Here is a 6,000-nt window from a genome sequence, read left to right as displayed (position 1 = left end):
TTAATTGCACTGCGGGTAATTGTTCTAAGGGCTTTGAGTTCTTCTGGATGCATGTATCCAGTGGAGACTGTCTCTGATGTGCAGATGTTGGAGTGGGACTTAACTGTTTATGGTGGCTGGCATGTAAAAGTGTGTGTGGCGTGTGTGTCTGTTAACTCTAAGACATCATTCTCATTTGTACTGTTGACCTGGGGTGTAATCAATATTCCAAATGAAAACTAGACAGATTCTATTGGACAGATTCAGGTAGGTCCCCCGTTTGATTCGTAAATTGTTTCCATTGCAAGATGAAATGAGTAAACCCCAGCCATGTGGTTGCAGTTACTCACTGGCGGGCCTCGTCTGTCTAATATCCAATTAAATCTCAACCACATCTTTTGTTGCATTATTTAATGATTTTCTAAAACAATGTCAGAATGGAAGAATAGCTCTATCCATTTGCACTTTATCCATTCTGTTCTCGTACTCAACCTGGAAGCAGCACAGGGTTAATTGCGTTCACCATCTTTACATCTATACAACTGCTCTATAGTTGGGGAAAAAAATCCACGTCACGGCAGTTGCATGACAATACAAGTGTCTAATCATTGTTGCGGCTAGGGTTTGACAATGTGTTTTATGTCAGTGTCCTGAAAGTAAATCATGATCGTGAAAGACAGAATAATGAGCCAGAAATTGCACCGGATGTATAAATGTGAAGCATTTCCGATCACTACTAAACGTGGTAATGAGAAGGTGTAGCGAGATTGATTTTGGCCGAAATTCTTCAAATTTTCTCATTGATGAAACATTTGATCTCCATACAGTTTTCTGTTTCCAAAACTAAAATATGTAAGAGTGGACTGCGTTTTGCAGGCTTGACCCTTTTCAAGTTTCAAAAAATTGGTTTAGGAGTGCAAAGGCGAATCGAGTTGTTGCACACGCGCAACGGATAAATTGAAATACATGCTAGAACGCGCCAGTAGGATTTCACTAGCAGATGCTTGGCTCTGCCCATCTCTTTGCTTGTTCCGCTCACTCGGATTAATTTATTCCCATTGGACACGACAGGCTCGGGTCTATCTTGACGTAGCTATAAAAAATATTAGGTATGAAGTTGGGCAGAAACTGAAAGGGCTTGTGAGGAAAAATGTTATTGCAAGAACTGGGAGCTCTTTAAATTTGAGGTGTCCAAATACCTTAGAAAATATGGTAGTAATCTTGCTAAAACCAGAAGAGCTGAGGAGGAAAAGGTGATCATTAAGATAACTTCCTTTCTCAGAGGTCCCCAGCTGACCTCTCGGGGAGGAGAAGATGGAACTAATTGAGTTACAAAATAAATAATATATAGATAATATATAGAAATTAAAAGCAGACGGAGCCTTTATTAGATCGAGGAAAAAATGGATTGAGGAGGGAGAACAGAATTCATCCTATTTCTTTAGACTTGAGAAATTTCACTCTAAAAATAACACTATCCATAAATTAAACATTGAAGGTTTTATTACAGATTACCAAAAATGAATCTTTAAATACTGTAGCAATTTTTACAGAAAATTGTATAGCTCTACTTACTGTCAGGAATCCACAGATATATTTTTTAACTCACTGAATAATGTTCACTCTATCAGTGATATAGAATCTTAAGTGTGATGAACCCATCAAAGTTGAAGAGATTGTAGAGTCTATCAATCATCTAAAGAAAAATAAATCACCAGGTGTTGATGGAATTACATCAGAATTTTACAAATTATTTTCTGAACAAGGTGCTCCCTTCCTTTTTGAAGTCTTTTTAGAGAGTATTAAAAACAATGTTCTCCCTCTTACAATGAGTCAGGGGTTAATAACACTGATACCTAAGCATAAAAAGAAGTGCTGCTCATCGATAACTGGCGTTCAATTGTCTTTTAATAATGACTGTAAGATTACTACTTTCAACAAGAATTAAAGTCCTGGATGCAATCATTGATGAAACACAGTCTGGCTTCATGAAGAACAGACATATTTTTTAACAATGTCAGACTAGTATTAGACATACTTGACTACTCAGACCTAATAACTGAGGATAGCTTCATATTATTTTTTAGAGTTTTATAAAGCATTTGACACAGTAGAGCATCAGTTTCTCTTCCACTCCTTTGAGAGACTTGGCTTTGGGGATTTTTTTCTGTAAGGCTATTAAGACTCTATGCAAATGTTAACAGCTCTATCAAATTGAAATATGGCACCTCACCTAGATTTGAGTTAAAGAAAGGAATTAGGCAAGGTTGTCCTATCTCTCAGTACCTGTTTTTATTAATCACGCAACTTCGTGCAAATTCTTTAAATAATAGTCCTGTAGAAGGTATTTCCATAGCTGGTAAAGAAATTACTATAAGCCATGGCTGATGATACTACACTATTTCTGAAAGACGCTAACCAAATTCCCATATCGATCAATGTGATTACAATCCTTTTCCGAAGCGTCTGGTCTATATTTTAACATTAATAAATGTGAACTCTTAGCTGTCAAAGATTGTGTGACACCTTCATATTATGGTATTCCAGTAAAAGAAGAACTTACATATTTAGGCATAACCATTACAAAGGATCAAAAGTCTAGAGGCTTACTAAATTTGAACCCTCTTATTAAAAATACCCAGAAGAAGGTAAATCAATGGCTACAGAGGGACTTATCTTTAAAAGGTAGAGTCCTAATAACCAAGGCCGAATGTATCTCTAGACAAACATATGGCGATCTATCTTTATATCTTGACAGTAAAATAAGCAAGGAGATAGACCAGATGCTTTTCAACTTTCTTTGGAGAAACCGTACCCATTACATTAGGAAAACTGTTGTAATGAAAACTTATGAGAATGGTGGACTGAATTTTCTGGACTTTACTACTTTAAATAATAGTTTTAAGATCAATTGGATAAAACAATTCCGAAGAAGACCCACTTCTATCTGGAATTTTATTCCTCATCATGTCTTCTATACTTTTGGTGGCCTTAACTTTATGTTGTTTTGCAGTTATAATATTGACAAGATTCCAGTGAAACTTTCTGTTTTTCATCGGCAGGTTTTCTTGTCATGGTCCTTAATTTACAAACACTATTTTTCTCCACACAGATATTACATATGGAATAATCTGGATATATTGTATAAAAATACTTCTTTGTTTTTTGAATATTGGTTCCGAAATAATATCCTATTGGTGAGCCAACTGGTAAATGCAGAGGGTCTTTTACTCAGTTATAAGGAATTCTTATCACTTTACATGGTACCTGTAACACCTAAACATTTTGCAATTGTTTTAGACGCCATTCCCTCAGGTGTTGCTCTGTTATTCAGGAACGTGTCAAGACCTGACCCTCAGAGCCTACCTTCTATTGACCCTGTTGACTCATCAGTAGGAAAGATTTGTTTCTCTTTTGGTCCATTCAACAACAGAGCGATACGAACCATGTTATGTCATGCCTTATTGGAATGGATTTATTGATAATATCTGTTGGAAAAAAGTTTGGATGTTGCCACACACATACCTACTTGTTAACAAAATTAAGGAAGTTTCCTTTAAAATTATTCATTAATATTATCCTGTCAACCACTATATGAAGAAGTTTAAGGAAAACATAAACTCAAATTGCTCCTTTTGTAATGACCACCCAGAAACAGTGTTGCATCTTTTTTTGGCATTGTATTCATGTAAGAAAACTGTGGCAAGAAATCAGTAGATTTATAATTGAACACATTTATGAAGATTTTACACTATTGTGGAGACTGCTTGGATTATTTACATACGATAGAAATAAGCTGAAACATTTTTATGTAATTAATTGAATTATTCTTTTGGCCAAATTTCATATACACAAATGTAAATTTACAAACAAAAAAAACAAATTTCCTTACCCTACAAAAAGAAATGGAACTGCATTTTAAGACAGTTAAATAATCTCCAAAATAAAGAATTGTAAGTGTATGTATGTCCCTTAAGGTCCTTGTGTAATTGTAATGTGATATTGTACCCCCTAGCTCGATTGTTTATAATCTATATATACTTGTGTTCCTTCATGTACTTTCTGTATTGATTTGTTGTTAATAAAAAAAAGTTAAAAAAAAGTTGGGCAGAGACTGCTTCTCCAATAAAAATCCCGGATTACACTTGTAGCGATGTCGTGGCGACGTTGGCATGCGTTGGAACACGGCATCGAACACACCGACTGCGTCGTTGCATCACTACAGCATAACATTTTGCGCAGCTAGGCAATTATACTGATGCAAGTACCTTTTGCAAATGGTCGCATGCAGTTGGACACATGGGAGGAGAAAATCATTTTCGCAGTATCCTCAAAACCGTGTCTTTTTGACACAACTGCTGTCAGCTACAGGGACATAAACACAAAAAATGCTCCTTGAAGTCCACGATAGTAGGATTGCCAGGTCAGTTTAGTCGTGAGTTTGTGCTAGATGTGGCTAGTTAGCGTTAGCTAGCTAACTAACCTAGCCAATGAGGTGTGTGTGAAAGACATAGTCAAATAAATTATGCTAGTTACTACCCATTAACTTTCCCAAATAATAATGTTTGAAAGAGTGTGAGTGTGTATGTCAAATAAATAGTAATATAAATGGTAGATACTACTGTACCCTGATAATTTGGTCAGATAACCATGTGTGTGTGTGTGTCTATGTGTACAGTAGGTGACATGTCCATGATAGCTATCGAATAACTATAGTTATGCTAGGTAATGGTTTTGCTTATCATGTTCATGTCTATGTAGAAGAAGACTGTAGGAGGAGGTGGAGAGGACTCAGGGACAGGTATCAGAGAGAGAGAAGGGCAGAGAAAGATAAGAGTTCTGGGTCAGCAGCTTCAGGCCACCAGCCTTCTGCCACATTCTTTCTTTTCTGGATCCATTTATTGTGCCTCGGGCAACGAGTGGCAATTTTACAGCCAGACCCTCTACTACGTCATCCACAAGTGTTGTCGCCACCGGTGCATCAAGACCCTCAACGTCACCTACAAATGCGACCATCACCTCCACTGGTGGAGTGAGACCCTCTACAACATCATCCACGAGTATGACCACTACCAGTGCAGCCATGGAAGATGATGAAATGGAGGTAGCACCTGGATCTAGGACCACCTGAGATTATTATGAACCTCACAGAAGTGACCACTGAGGACCTCGTTGAACAGGATGTGGCCGTGGAGAGAAACAGAGAGAGAAACGAAGAGGAACAACGTCACACCAGGCGTCATCGGAGGTACCAGCCCCCAGATCCACTCATTTCAGCAAATGCTCCTCCAAGCCGTCGAGAGGGATGCAGCCCAACCTGATGCTCACAGGAAGGAGGATGAAGAGACCCTCTTTGCCATGAGCCTGGTACCAACACTGAAGAGGCTGCCTCAGCAAAGAAAAGCAGCAGTCATGGTTAAAATGTATCAGCTGCTTTTCGAAGCCGAGTTCAATGGTAGGTTTTTGTTCTCTCCACATCACAGGTGTCATAAGTGTGCGACAGTGAAGTAAAGTAGGTCATTTTTACAGTATAGTCATGTGGGTTAAGTGGTATTTCAGATCAAAGTATTAATATGAGTTAAATGTATAGCTGTTGTTTCTGGGTTAGAAAATATCCTAAAACAGTTTGCTGTCGAAATATCTGCCTGTCATATTCATCTTTTGATCTGAAATACAAATTCTATGAGTAAACAGCTAGTATTACCAACTTTACCACACTGTTCCTATATTTATGCCACTAACTACACTATGCAAGCAGTATTTAGTTAACATAAATCTCTCCTTTTATGGTGTCATATTATGTTAAGCTTGCATGTGTTGTTTTTCTCTTCCCTTTCAGAAATGGAGTCAATTTAGCTGACCAGCTCACGGGAAGGACAGGAAGAGGAGAGGAGTTGTCTGGTTGTTTTGACCTCCCTCATTGTACCTTTCTTTTCACACACGTCAGTTCCGTTTAAATTCAGTCAATTCATAAAGTCATTTGTTTATAAAGTCCTAGGATAGCATTCATTATTAGTGTTA

Source organism: Oncorhynchus masou, chromosome 15 (assembly GCF_036934945.1).
Source record: "Oncorhynchus masou masou isolate Uvic2021 chromosome 15, UVic_Omas_1.1, whole genome shotgun sequence".
NCBI lineage: Eukaryota > Metazoa > Chordata > Actinopteri > Salmoniformes > Salmonidae > Oncorhynchus > Oncorhynchus masou.
The sequence above is the reverse complement of the archived record's forward strand: the minus strand, read 5'-3'. Positions refer to the sequence as shown.